A 15,836-nucleotide genomic window follows, 5' to 3' on the forward strand; every position below is an offset into this window, starting at 1 on the left:
CGGTTCCTCTTATTTAATAGAAAGCTCTTAGAAATGTCATTTAACAATTTGTCCATAACTTGACTGATTTTAAAATGATGACTTCTAATTATTTCTAGCTATAAATTGAGAACAAATTTTAAGCTAGGCAGATTATTAGATTCTAATATCCCCATGAACTTTAAAGAACTGAAGGTCTAAAAACCAGTAAAAAAGAAAGGACACCTTGACTTTATTGTTAATATTTTTTTAAAACTCAAATAAAACCTTTTCCAAGGTTTTTTAATATCACAATCTACAAAAGCAAGTAAGAACTTCTAGGAAGTTTTCTACAGCTTATTAAGGAATTTCATTTATTGGGATTTATTATACAATCAGGAAAATTGGAACTTGCTGAAGTATCCAAAAGGTGTCTGTTCTGTACAATCAAAATTCACTTTACATCATTATCGCAGATGTTATTTTCTTGAAATTTGTAGTATTAAAACCCTTTTACAGTAACTACTATTTTCGATGCTCCAGATACAGCAAGAGCGATTAAGATGTACTTTTAAAAAATGTGAATCCTAATTCAAGAAACTAAAGAATCATAAAATTAGTTCTAGATCATGTTAACACATGGTTATAATTTGGCGCCCTTTTTAACTACAGTTTCTTCATGTTGTTGTTATCTACATTTGATTTATCTTGGCCTTAGATTAAAACACAATCTCCACTTGGCCAGCCAATGTGGTGATATATAGCCATAGTAGAATTACCTGGGGCCCAAAAATTAAGCACTCTATTAAATGACTACGAAGAGAATGTATGAAAGACATGATGAACCCTGTTCTTTTCATTCTCATGATTTTCTTGTTATAAGAGAAATTAATTTTATATGACTATCTAGGTATTTGAATAATCAAACTAGTTGAAAATAAGCCAGTGTAGTGCATGAAAGCATTTCGACATGAAATGTCTAAGGCATTTTAAACTCCTCTGAAGAGGAATCTGATAAATAGCAAGTGTTACATCAATGTAATTTGACTGTTAATTACCAAAGGATAAAACCTAATCCAAACACTAACTTCTTAAGAGATGGAATGTACAGAAATATCAACGGAAACTTTATAAGCTACAAACCCAACACTGCAAGAGCAAGTTTCAGGGAAAAGCACAGCATACTATATACTTATGTTTCAGAAATATTGTGGGAGCATATTCTGTAGGGTTTGAAATGAGAAGCAGAGAAAGAAGAAGGTGTATTGTGGTGTTAAGGACCATGACTGTGGCTATTTAAGGACCAGGCCTTTTTTCTTAAGCATGAAAAAGGCAACAGCAATGACCAAGCAAGTGTTGAATTTGTTCTGCCAGGATTTAGGGATAAACTGATAAAGTTCCAAGCAGAGTGACTCTGCATATCGCTCCCATCACTGAGAAACTGTTAGGACAAAGTTTCTCAATTATCTTTCCAGCTGAATTATCAGAAAGTGCTAATCAGAGCACTAACTTACCCTTCGGAGAACTTCCATATTACTCATGGTATTTAGGCAATTCTAATTCCAAACAATGCAGAGAAGCCAGGAAAGAATCAGAGTTCACATTTAGTTGCTGGCCCTTGGAACTTACTGGAGCCAACCTACAAATGCCAACACCTTTGTTCTCCTTTCTGTTAATCCGTACTAGTCATTTGATCATGGCTAGGTTGAATCTTTTTAGGTTAACACAAATATTTAGGATTTTTGTTTAACTTGGTTCTTGAAATGATCAATTTCCAGCTTATATTTTTTTTCACTGTGGTCCTATATATTACAGGCTTCTCATGTGCCCATGCCAGCTGCAGCTTCTGCACTCCTCTGCTGTTATGTACCTCGATGGTAAACGGTCTAATTGCATAGATTTCTATTGTACCAATAGATTCAAAGAAAAAGGGCAAAGCTGCCAAGAGTTGAAAGTATAAACCTTGTCAAAAATCTCCATAATCTGCAGGTATTAGAAACCTTAACAATTTACTCAGATAATACAGTGTATATTAAGTATTATTCCATTAGTACTATGCATAGCATCTTTATTTAATCACAAGAATGAAGAAATATTACACATTCACAATGCAATGTAAATTCAGGATTTGGATGCAGTGCCGTAATTATCTAATCTGAAACACAGACCCATGAAGAAAATTGTTGAAAAAGGGGAGAGAGGACAGAAAACTTCCATTTGGTCTCTAATAAAGTTTCATATAATCTTTCACATTCTGTGGAAAAAAACAATAACATCATTAAATGCACAGGTCTTGTTAAAAATCAAAACTTCTATTTTATACTCATTTACAAAAGTCAAGAGAGCTCAGATGAAAGAATATTAGTCTGAGTTGAGTATCCACTTATTCTTTCATTTAATTAACCAATACTCACTAAAGAGGAAGGCACTTGAAGGGTAAAAGCATTTCCTTTCTCTTGCTTGGACTTCAACCTATAAATCGAAGACTAGACACCTAAAAAAAAAAAAAAAAAAAAAAAAGCTTTTTTTAGTTACCCACATACCCAGACAAACATATAAACATACTGATGCCATTGTGTATGTGTGTGAATGCATCCTGCATCCTGTTGTCTGTGATGCTGTTGATGGGGAGGTGATACAAAAGGTAGGCAGAGTGAAATTTTCACCTATGTAAATTGAAAGTGGCCAGTTTCTCTGAAATATGGCCAAGTCTTGATGTGTTCATTAGTTCATTCATTTATTGGTTCACTTGATTTCATTCAATCTTTATTTAAAGTATACTGAGAACCTACTATGTTTTAAGCATTGTCTTTAGCACAACTAGTCTCCTTTGAAATACTAACAAGCCAGAAAGTTAGTTCCTATAATTCTGTAGAGGAAATAAGTATACTTGAGTTTTTTTCACTAATATCAAAATAGTAGCCTGTTTAAAAAAAATACTGGAGACCGAAGAATGGATAAAGAAGAAGTGGTATATACACACAATGAAATATTACTCAGCCATCAAAAAGAATGAAATTTTGCCATTTGCAATGATGTGGATGGAGCCAGAGTGTATTATGCCAAGCAAAATAAGTCAGATAAAGAGAAATACCATATGATTTCACTCATGTGGAATTTAAGGAATAAAATAGATGAGCATATGAAAGGGGGAGAAAAGAAAGGGAAATAAACCATAAGAGACTCTTTTTTTATTCAATCTTTTTAATAAATTTATTTTTTATTGGTATTCAATTTGCCAACATATAGAATAACACCCAGTGCTCATCCCATCCTGTGCCCCCCTCAGTGCCCACCACCCAGTCACCCCCACCTCCCCTTCCACCACCCCTAGTTCGTTTCCCAGAGTTAGGAGTCTCTCATATTCTGTCTCCCTTTCTGATATTTCCACTCATTTTTCTCCTTTCCCCTTTATTCCCTTTCACTATTTTTTATATTCCCCAAATGAATGAGACCATATAATGTTTGTCCTTCTCCGATTGACTTACTTCACTCAGCATAATACCCTCCAGTTCCAACCACGTCGAAGCAAATGGTGGGTATTTGTTGTTTCTAATGGCTGAGGAATATTCCATTGTATACATAGACCACATCTTCTTTATCCATTCGTCTTTCGATGGACACCGAGGCTCCTTCCACGGTTTGGCTATTGTGGACATTGCCGCTATAAACATCGGGGTGCTGTGTGGAGGTTCCTCAAAGAGTTAAAAATAGATCTGCCCTACGACCCAGCAATTACACTGCTGGGGATTTACCCCAAAGATACAGATGCAATGAAACGCCGGGACACCTGCACCATAAGAGACTCTTAAAGATAGAGAACAAACTGAGGGTTGATGGAGGAAAGTGGGTGGGGGATGGACTAGATGGGTGATGGGCATTAAGGAGGGCACTTGTGCTGAGCACTGGGTGTTGTATGTAAATGATGAATCACTGAATTCACCTCCTGAAACGAAGATAGCACTATATGTTAACTAACTAAAATTTAAATAAAAATTTGAAGAAAAAAATAATTCTAGAAAAAAATAGTATCTAAACCAGATATCCCATGGGGGATGTCTATTAGCATTAAGTTAGTGATTAAATTGTAGCATAGGAGCAAGCTTCTAGGCAGTTCAAAAAGTAAACTGTGGAAGAGAACACAATGAGTAGGTATACTGTATTTACTTTGAAACTCTACCTGAAAGAAAGCATGTCTCCTTGCATATCTTTTCTTTGTCTCCATGAAATAAGACCCCATCTTTAATGTAGTTCTGTATCTCTCTTCTTATCCAGAGTCTAAAGTACACATCTTGGCAGTTGACAAATACTTTAAAAGGAAATTTTTATGAATTTTCTCTAGCAAAGCCACTTCCCTTTAAGAAACTAGAATTATGTTTTATGTGTAAGTACATAACAGATTCTATAGAATATCTTTTCTCCAGAGATGACTTGATACTTCCTTTGTGAGAAGTCAACTGCAGAATGTGATCTCGGCTTTCTCATCCCTGAGTTTTGCTCAGGGAAATAGGACCTTCTCTGACCTTCCATGGGCACCCTTCCTACTTCTCTTCCAGCTTTTTACTGCTGGAATATCCCAGGTATAGTTGAGGTGTGCTTTTTCTGTTCAAATGGGATGCATTTGAACCTTATCCCACAAATGGCAAGAACCTCACTTTCCTCACAGTTTTTCCAGAAATTCTGGCAAGAGAAAGAAAGAAGAGGGTAAGGATGGTGTGTGCTTTTCTTGGTCAATCCTGGCTCTGAACTGCTTATTAAAAATTTGTTATAAGGTGTATCTGTACTGTCCCATATAACCCCTGACTCAAAATATAGAACATTCTCCCCTAAAATAGCATTCTCACTTGTCATGTATGTAGAACTTGTTATTAAAGGTTTGAAGATAACTAGGAGATTGATATAGTTAGCCCTATCGTATCTCCTTTTCTAAACTTGCCCCAAATTACTATTGCCCTCATGTGATTATGGAGAGCAGCTATACTCTCCACTCTTGTATCACTAAAACCACATCAGTATGCCAGCCTGTGCAATGGGCTGTCTACTGTTGCTCTTTCCTTTGAGTGGTACCACAGAAATTCATTAAAGTTCTAGACTTGGCTTTATTCTACATTCCCTTCCCAACCCCAGTGGACTCTTCAGGAAAGGGAACGGTATTGATTAATTTCTAGTTTTGTCATTCCCCATTTGAGCCAAAGTAGTTATAGTTTGGGCTTTAAATAACCATCTGTGGGTTTTTTTCTCCATTTTATAGATGGTCCTCAGTTTTAGAAATTTCGTTTTTTTTTTTTTCTGCCAGAGGATCACAGACAAAACCCTTTTCATATAGATTGGCTTGTGGACCAGTTATGGGTTGCCCATAATTATAATCTCAAGATCCGAACTCTTACTGGTCATGCCAAGATACTCTAATTAGGAAAGGGAAGGAAACTTAGAATTTCTTATGTATCTGCTCTGTGCCAGCATGCTAGAGTCACAAAAGCTGAGCAAAATAGGTACTGGTGTTTCCAATATTATATAAGGAGGCTGAGATGAGAGAAATAACTTCTAGAAAATCACATGGGTATCGGAGGCAAGACCATGGACTAGACCCAGACTTTCTGGCCAGCAAAGATATGTGCCCTCCTATAATGTCCCAGTACTAGGAGAAAAAAGATGTTAAACTGTAGTTTCCCAAGTATTTGACCCTTCCGTTCTAGGGAACTTGGTTTCCAGTCTTTCTCAGCTTCTCAGATTCTCCCAGCCTATGATAAGGTCTCATGGTAAATTGCCCAGGGGCAAATATCCTGTGTCTTAAAAAGCCCCTCCCTGCCCAACCTGGGACAAATTCAGGCATAGATTTCAGGAGTCTGTCAATTAGTACTGTGTTAAGAAAGATCCTAAAGTCAATTGGAAAATTGAATATTTGAAATAAACTGAAAAATAGTATTTTGGATTGATAGATTTGGAAGAGGTGAAAGTGTAATTTATTTTGAGAGTAGGGGCATGGTCTGGTGGTAAACGTGTACACACATGCATCTTTAAGTCAATGACAGACAAGTCCACTCATCCTGCCAGGCTTCCAGAAAACCACTTAAGCAAGAATGGAGAAATGTAGCATTGTAGCTGTCCAGCTGTTTGTGTATAAGTGTTTTCTGGTAAAATATACATAACATAAAATTCACCCTTTCAGCCATTTTTGAATGTACAACTCAGTGACATTACATACATCCACATTGTTGTATAACCAACACCACTAGCTATCTAGAATTTTTTCATCCCCCAGACTGAAATATCATACTGATTAAAAAATAACTTTCCATCCCCTCACCTGTCAGTTCCTAATCACCCTTTTCCACATTCTGGCTCATAAAGTGAAATCCTACAGAATTTGTCCCTTCGTGTTAGGCTTGTTTTACTTTGCATAACGTCCTCAAGGTTTGTGCTACTGTTAAGCTCCTCTTTGCTGCCACTGGAAAATTGAAGCAACTTTAGGGTGAAATGCTCACTATTCGGTCCTGTCCAGGGATAACGGAGATGGGGAAACTTGATAAATATGCAGATTAACCAAGCAAGAATAATGTATTTTTTTCATAAACATTGGCCCTTGAGCAGATCAGCAAAATCCAAAAGGACAAAGAATTTTGTGGGTGCATTCTGCAATATATGTACATGGCAGTATTTTGACACTAGGAACAAATATTAAATTTAAATTTTATCGATGAGTTAACAAAGACTTAGCAATTCCCTATCACATCAGAGCTATCAAAGGAATGAGCTAAAACTCCCATCATCAATAAGGATAATGTGTAAATTTGTGTTCTTCTACCTATTGCCAGCCATCCTTCGGTACCCCACTCTGAGGTGATATATGCAGAAAGATAACTGAAGGTTAAAAATAAAGGTTTTACTGGTGATTTCAGTGAATATTATTCCTAGAGAAGAAAGTCATTTTTATTAAAGAGGAAGCATTGTGCCTTAATAGAATGGAGAGTATATTAAGAACAATGTATTTCTGCCAAAACAATGCTTAGAACCCAGCGAACCAAACAAGCCAGGCTGTTGTAGAAGTTAAAAATACTTTGTCAATTCTAAGACACATGCCTCTTTCTTGAGAACTTTTAGATCTCTAAAATCAAAGGGTATCTTATAATCTATGGATGAAATTGGGTAAATAGAATAAAATAAATTATTTTTGTTTCTTTCCTGGGGTTGTTTGCCTTCCTTTTTAAGGGAAGGTTTGTTTGATATTTTTTGTTTGGCTTCTTGGGGGCTCTGTTTTTAAGAACTTGTTTATGAGTCTTCTACTTGCTAGTGTTTAATGCTTGTATGAGCCTAGAATTTAAATGGTGCAAAACTCTGACCTTTATTTTTATTCTTTGTTCTGACCATCACTGGGGAGTGCACGCACTGAAGCAGAAATAAGATCTGAAAATGGTAATGTGTACCTGCGCCTTCTCTGTGGAAGACTCTGGAACTTATGTGCCTGTGTTTGAACCTTTCCTCTTACACCTATCTAGCTGTGCCATCTGGGACAGATTCTCTGAGACTTACTTTCCTCAAGTGGTGAATAATGGTATCTACCTCTAGTGTTACGAGGGTTAAGTGAATTTAATATAAGTAAAACATTTAGAATAATGTCTGGCACATACTAACCACACTCAACTGTTAGCTCTTACCATTGTGTTTTACTTCCTTACTATCTTGTGCCTTCTTTCTCGCTAGGGCCATGTGTTTAACTATATCTCTTATTTGGGACAACTTTCAAAATTATATGTTCAGCTGCGGCCTTTTCTCTGAAACCCAGATGTCTATATCCAACTGTTTACTCCCTTCAATATCTAAAGGTATCTCAAAATGAACAGATCTGGGGATCCCTGGGTGGCGCAGTGGTTTAGCGCCTGCCTTTGGCCCAGGGTGTGATCCTGGAGACCCGGGATCGAATCCCACATCGGGCTCCCGGTGCATGGAGCCTGCTTCTCTCTCTGCCTATGTCTCCGCCTCTCTCTCTCTCTCTCAATGTGTGACTATCATAAATAAATAAAAATTTTAACAAAAAAAAAATGAACAGATCTATAAAAGAATTCTCAACATTTTTTTTTACCATTAGTCAAACTGATCCTCTTCTAATTTTCCCAGTCTCCATAAATGGTCCAGGATCATCCTTTAAATCACTATCTTGGTCTATCACACTCCATATTCAAGCTGTTGGTAAAACCTATCAGTTCTACCATCAAAGTATATTCAAAATATGACCATTTCTCATAAACTCCACTGTATTTACTCTGGTTCAAACTATCAGCTCTTTCTCGAACAACTGGAGTAGCTTACTATTGATTTCTCAGCTTCCTTCCTCTTTACTTCCTATATTCTTTGTCCAGAGTGGTCCCTTAAAACTGTGATCCTTATCCTGTTTCCTCTTTGCTGAAGACCATCCAATCATTTTCCATCTTCTCCAACTTATGCTTAAGTCCTAGCACTGCCTGTTGGCCGGTGCTACCTGATGGGCCCCACATTACCCCTTGCATCTCTTCTTTTGCCTTTTCACTCTGCTCCAGCCACTTTGATTTCTTCAAGTGGCTCCTCTACATCCTACTCTTGCTAGACTCTCTTCTGACAAATATCAGGATAGCTGGCCACTTTATTCCCTTCAGGTCTCTTATCAAATAGGCCTGCCTCCCCTGACCCCAATGTGGAAACAGCATTCATTTCTCTCCTCCTGGTACATGCTGTTGCTTAGTTCACTTTCCTTTTCTCCTTTGCACTTATCAACACCCAATATATTATCTATTTGTCTTTCTCTGTAAGATCTAGGACTTTTTGTACAGGCTGTATCCCCAGGGCCTAGAACAGTATTTGGCACATGATAGGGGCTCAGTAAACAATTGAATAAATGAATAAAATAATGTATCACTTTCTAAGGATGACAGTTTGTTGGGACCCCCATTTGAATGGCTGGATTTCCCACTGCAGATGGATTTGCATTTATTTTATGAGTCTGGAAGATTTTAAGATTGGGTTAAAATGGATTTACTTTCTCTCTCTCTCTCTCTCTCTCTCTCTCTCTCTCTCTCCCCCAGCTTCCTCTGGAGATTTGGACACTGTTTCTCTTACTCATTCAGAGCCAATCAATGTCACCCTTTAGTCTGCCAAAGTGGTTGCTGAGTGATGAGGCATTTCATCCCTCTGGGAGCTTAAGATACTGCCTATGCAGCATGTACTGTTGCTGCTGGCTATGAGTGAAAATCTGAGATTGATCAAGCCAGAATCCCCTATGAGGGAGTGTAGGCAAGGAACATTCTGACTCTGGGTCAGCTCATAGGGCCTTTCAAGTCTTCCCTTCAATACTCACATGGATTTTTAGTGCTCATGAAAGTGAGGCACCCCAGAGGGTTTGCTTCAAATACACTGAAGGATTCCCACAGAGCTTCAACCACAACCCTGCAGAGAGAGAACTAGGTCTCTCTGGTGACGAAGCTCACCATACACCTTTACAACTTAATTTCTAATAAAATATTATTTGAACCAAGAGAAAAATCTCTTGTAAGTTTTACTGTGAGAGCTTGAGCAGTAAAGAACTCAGCTTTTTCTCATTAATGTGACTTTGTGCTTTAGAGCCAATATGATTGCCTAACAATGTTGGTGGTTTTAGTCTGCTCAGGCGACTATTACATGTACCATAGGTTGGGTGGTGTAAAAAAGAGAAATGTATTTCTCACTGTTCTAGAGCCTAGGTAGTCCAAGATCAAAGTGCCCACAGATTTAGTTCCTAGAGAGAGCCTACTACTGGCATGTAGATAGTCATGCTCTAGCTGTGTGTTCAGAGGGCCCTTCCTCACTGCATGCCCATGGAGAGAGAGATAGAGAGATCTGTCTTCTTAAAAAGCACTAATCTCATCATGAGGTCCCACACTCATGACCAAATCTAAACCTAATTACTTGCCAAGGCCCTACCTACCTCCAAATCCATCACATGGGGGATTAGGGCTTCAGTATATGAATGAGGGGGAGGTGGTTACTAACATTTAGCTCATAACTATGCTTAAGAGATTTGAAGCCAGTAATCTGGATAATTACTAGCCAACAGCATTTAGGCAAGTTACTTAATTTTTCTAAGTCTCAGTTTTCTAAATCTGTAAAATGGATAATCAACTACCTTACTTAAAGTCCTATTGGTACAGTACTCCTAGAAAATTGTGTCTATAGAGCAAGTGTACATTTTTATCTTTTAAATACCTCCCTTTATCTTATATAATCACTGAAAATATTCAGGAAAGTATTCTGCCATAATTTTTCTCTCTAATTTATAATGTATTAAAATGTAAAACAGGGCAGCCCAGGTGGCTCAGCAGTTTAGCGCCGCCTTCAGCCCAGGGCCTGATCCTGGAGACCCAGGATCAAATCCCACGTCAAATCCCCTGCATGGAGCCTGCTTCTCCCTCTGCCTGTGTTTCTGCATCTCTCTCTCTTTTTCTCTGTCTCTCATGAATAAATAAATAAAATATTCAAAAAAAATGTTTTAATTAAAAAAAAAAAGTAAAACATACTATCTCCCAAATGGAAAAGGGCTTTATAGGTCTCTAAGCTCTTATTTTAAAGTACCAATTTTCATATTACATAGGAAATTTAGCAAGTATTATTTTATAAAAGGAAATATTAGAGTATAAAAATTCTACTTTACCCTTAAATATTGTAGTTTATTTTTATCAACCTAATATGAAAATAGAAAGTGAACATGTTCTGACAAATATATATTTGTAAGTAAAGAGCCTAGCTAAGTTCTAGGCATACTGATGTTTAAGAAATGTTATTTTTACCTCATCCCAATATCTACATAAACTTTAAGATAAAATAAAGTCCATGACAAAAATGTTAACACTTTAACTTTTTATTTTTTTTCACTTTAACTTTTTAAATATTAGTTTCGACTTTTAACATTATCACCTCATTCATTTGCCTGACTTCTACAATTTCTAGTGCAGACAATAAGAGCTGTGATTACCTATATTCTGTTATCCACAGTGGTAATGTTATCACAGTAGTAATTAAATTATTAATCACTGTACTATCACTCTTTTGCTAAAATAAATGTTCATTATTTGCCAAGATTCAGTCATTTATTAATTGGGGCAATATTAATAATTGCCTCCTGTGTACCAGGTACTGCTCTAGGTAGTGGGTATATATAGAAATAAATAAGACAGATAAAGTCCCTCCCCTCAAACAAATTAAATTCTAGTGTGGAATGAAAGATAATAAGCATACAAACAACCAAAACAATTTCAGATTTTCAAGACGCAGCGGTTTAGTGCCGCCTGCAGCCTGGGTGTGATCCTGGAGACCCAGGATCAAGTCCCACATCGGGCTCCCTGAATGGAGCCTGCTTGTGTCTCTGCCTCTCTCTCTCTCTGTATCTCTCATGAATAAATAAATAAAATCTTTAAAAAAAAAAAGAATAATAAACAAGGGTAGTATATATTCCTTTAGATAGCTGGTCAGGGGTTAAGAATGATTACTAGCGTCCCCTAACCAGCTACCCAAAATTTGAACTGAAGTAACCAGCTATGTAAAAAGCAAGGAAAAGTAAGATGTTGATGGGGAGGAACAAACCTAAGGTACCTGATGGTAGATAAGGAGTTTAGCACATACAAAGGCCAATGAGTAGACCTGCAGAGTTGGGAGTATAATAGATAATCTGGGAGGAAATTGTGAGTGAGTATGCCGGGACCAGATCATATGTATTACATACATATTATGTAATCCAAAGGAGAATATTTAGATTTTGTTAAAATTCAATCAGAAGTCAAGGGTTTTAAGAAGGAGAGGAGTGACACACCTTTACTACATATTAAAATGATAAATTTGGTAATAGTGTGCTTAATCTGCTGCAGAGGAGAACAAAAGTGAAAGCTAGGAGCCCACATTGGTGACTATTTCCATAATCTAGGCTAGAGGTAATGGTAGTTTCACCATAGTGGTATAGCAGAGATAAAGAGAGAGAGCCTAGGCTCCTAGATTTCCAACTTGAGCAAATGAGAAATTGGTGGAGGTGGGAAAGTAAGCACAGGTTTTGACAAGATGAGAAGTTATCAGAGTTCTGTTTTTAATATGCTTGTTTATAATATACAGGTAGAAATGTAAAATATATTGTTGAATACAGGTCAAGGATAAAGACATATTTAGGAGCTATTGGCATTGAGGTAGAATGTAAATTTACTGGGCTAGGACAAAGTATAGCTAGAAAAGTGGGTATGGAGTACTCCAACATTTAGAGGTCTCATTCAAAGAGGGAACTAGCAAAGAATGGAGGAGCACTCATAAGTAGGGGGAAAAACAAGAAGAGTGTCTTTAAATAAGAATGACTACTAGCAATTCCTGTGCCAAATACTGCTTTAATTGCCTTAACCTAATTTAATCCTCAATTTCAAGAGATAGGTGCTGTTATTACCTATTTATAGACAGGGAAACCGAGGCACAGTAAGTTATCATTTTACCCAAGTTCATACAGCTCATAAGTCATAGATTTAGGACTCAAAGCTATCTAATTCAAAAAAGACCATATTCTTAACTAGGACCTGATATTGACTCTCTGACTTACAAATGAAAAGTAGCTTTCTACCCTCTTTAAAAATATGTATATGTCAGATGTCACTGGGAGACAAGATGACAGGAAAGTATACTTTGAATTTGTAAAGTGGAGTTAAGTTGTTTCAGTGGAGATAGCTTGTTCAGTGGAACATTGGTAATAGAAGACGAATAGATGGGGCTTAACCAGAAAGCAGGAAGTAGGAAGCAGAAACCACAGTGTTAGATGTTTCTTATGCAAAGTTCTATTGCAAAGCAGAAAGGCTTCAGCTAGAAAGGGATTTGGGACACAGGGGAGGTGGTTAGGTGGTCTGGGACGCAGACCACAAGGTGAAGATAGAAGTGCTAGAGGTTTATCCGGATAAGGTCTCTAAAGGATAATGGGGAGGGAACAGATAGGTGGGGAAAGCCTCTAAATACTGATACAGTTCCCATTCCTGTGGAAGAAGAGGGAAAGAAAAGCAGGATTAGGTGGGAAGAGACTGTGGTGCAGCTCTGAGGAAGCCTCAGCTAGCCTAGTTGTGGAGCTCAGTCAGAAAGTTGCCCACAGAGTCCTTCATGAGACAGAATGACAAGGATTTAGGAGCTTGTCATGCTTAGTCATTGGGTAGGGTTATCTGGGAAGAGCCTTGCCTTGGCAAAGTGTTGTAGTGGATCCCAAAAGGTGCTGTGGCTGGAGGCTGTCAGCTAACTGAGCTGTTTATAGCTGATCAGTAAGACATTTTTTTTTTCAGTAAGACCTTTTTAAAAGACAGACCTTAGTGGCAAACCTCCATGGCCATGACATTAGAGTTATCTGTTTTGTATATAGGCTTGTAATATTTGTATGCTGATGGGAATCAAAGTAGAACAGATAACACAACAACTTACAATTTATAAGGTAGAATGCGACTGAACTTTGTCTTGTTGATGCCTCTAACGCTAACATCTTGTACAAAAGCAGTCTATCCCAGCATTTAAATGGTACCACTAAAAGTATTTTTAATTACTTTTATCCTAGGCGATACCTCATTGAATATCAAATCTGGGCATTCAACTCCTACAACTCAATAGCAAAAAAAAAAAAAAAAAAGGGGACGGGGGGAGGTTAAAGGACCTGAATGTAGTCCTCCAAAAAAGATATAAATGGCCAACAAGTGTGTAAAATATGTTCAGTATCACTAATTAGGGAATGCAAATCAAAGCCACAATGAGATATTACCACATACTTGTTAGAATGGCTATTATCAAAAATAAAAGTGTTGACAAAGATGTGGAGAAATTGGAACCCTTGTATACTATTGGTAGGAATGTAAAAATGGTGCAGCTACTGTGGAAAACAGTATGGAGTTTCTTCGAAAAATTAAAACTCAGTTCTCCAAAATAGTGAAAATAAAAATCTCCAAAAGATATTTGTACTCCTGTATGCATTGCAGCATTATTCATGATAGTCAATCTGCAAAAATAACCTAAATGACCATCAACAGATGAGTTGACAAAAGGTAGTTTATACATTGGAATATTATTCAGCCTTAAAGAAGGAAATCCTGCCACATGGGACAACACAGGTGAACTTGAGGACATTATTCTAAATGAAATAATCCAGTCACAGAAGGTTAAATACTTTATGATTCCACTTATATGAGAAATCCTTAATAGTCAAACTTATAGAAACAGAGTAGAACAGTGGCTGCCAGGGGCAGGAAAGAAGAAGAAAAAAGGAATTGCTTTTCAGTGGGTATAAAGTGTCTATTACATAAAACAAATATCTGGAGATCTGTACAGTATAGGATCTATAGTCAACAAAACTATATGATACTTAAGAGGGCAGAGTTCATATTAAGTGTTGTTTCTACAGGTTAAAAGTATTTTTAAAAATTCTGGATACTCTTGAACAAGCAGATTGAAGGTGTATAAATCAGCTTTCCTCACCTGAATCCATGTGGCCTAACACACAGGCTATGAGAAACAAAATTCTGAGGTAGAACATACCCACAAACTTAATTATCACATCTCAAACATCTAGCCAAATCACCTAATCAAATATTAACTTGGTGTTTCTTGTATTTTAAATTTATCTAAGGAGTGCAAAAACAATTGGTAAATAAGTAAATGTCATCAAAAGCTTTTTTTTCTCTCTGTGTCTGTGAGATGATGATATAAAGGTGCAACTGAAAAGTTTCAATGACCAGACACCAAGGCAAATTGTGTAAGAGGTCACTCAACTTAATTGTTATTAAAAAAAATATAGAAAACCCATTTTGATACTAAAATGATAAAGCACTCAAATAAAAGTCAAACAAATTGAGACTAATTCCGTGCAAAGCACTAATCTTGTTGCCTGCCTAACTGATTGGATACAAGGTCAATGGCATAGGCTGCAAAAAAAAAAAAAAAAAAAAGAAAAAAGAAAAAAGTTAGGGATTTGTACTATGTGTTTTTTTATTGGGCTGAAAAACGAAGTGCCTTGAACTGATGTTATGAGACACACATATCAAAATTGAAAGACCTTCAGATTACCAAAAAACAGACAAGATTTTTCTATATTAGATCAAAGTATATATACACATATATACATTTTTAAGTCCATATAGTTCTTGTGAAATAATATTATCTATTCTCTCTCAGAGATAATGGGCTTCCCATTAGAAGTAATTCTTGAGGTATCATTTGCTTGTGGATTCTTGGCAAAAATTAGTAATCTGAGGCAGCTTATGCTTTTATAAGCAATAATATAGCAGCTATACAAAAATATTCACAGCCACTCTGTTCCCTGGGAATTTAGATGGTTAATCCCATATGATTAATAGTACTTGTTATGTATGGCAGAGAATGATTCCAAAACAAGAGAAATCACCAAGGAATAATAAGAGGGAGTTAAAAATGAAGGGAACCTTGCTTTTCTGATGACAAGAGAGCTGTTGGCAGTCTTGGCCAGTGGTTGCCAGTATCATGTCCTCTTCAAACCAAATACATGATAATTTTAAGAGCCTGACTATGGAAGATTTTATTCAACTGCTTGTTGTTTTGTTTTTTTTGTTGTTTGTTTTTTAACACAATAATGATCACAATACAGATGACAGACTCCTTACTCTCGGTGTTGCTATAGTTTGTTCAGCTACTATCAGGCTATCTGTATGGGAATTACTAGAAGTAGTTTTAGGGGAGGAAATAGGGCCAAAAAACTCTTAGGTGTCACGGTTGCAGGCACAGAAGTGCTACCTCTGTGCAATTGACATTGCACACACTTGGATCAGCAATATGCTCCTTTAACTACTTTATATTTGTGAGGAGATTTCCTTCCAGAAAATACAGGGGGCTGGGCATTATGTCAAGCT

General features: G+C 36.9%; 1 long non-coding RNA gene across 1 annotated transcript in view; it reads right to left on the bottom strand.

Moving 5' to 3' along the window:
- Window positions 1-2,080: 2,080 nt before the first annotated feature.
- Window positions 2,081-15,836, bottom strand: part of LOC119867898 — a 41,288-nt gene continuing 27,532 nt past the window's right edge. Inside the window, exons 3-4 of the long non-coding RNA XR_005384970.1 lie at window positions 2,373-2,452; window positions 2,081-2,212 (exon numbers count right to left, since the gene is read on the bottom strand). This is a non-coding gene — a long non-coding RNA (uncharacterized LOC119867898). The remainder of the gene's footprint in view (window positions 2,213-2,372; window positions 2,453-15,836) is intronic.

This window comes from Canis lupus, chromosome 37 (genome assembly GCF_011100685.1).
Source record: "Canis lupus familiaris isolate Mischka breed German Shepherd chromosome 37, alternate assembly UU_Cfam_GSD_1.0, whole genome shotgun sequence".
Taxonomy (NCBI): Eukaryota; Metazoa; Chordata; class Mammalia; order Carnivora; family Canidae; genus Canis; species Canis lupus.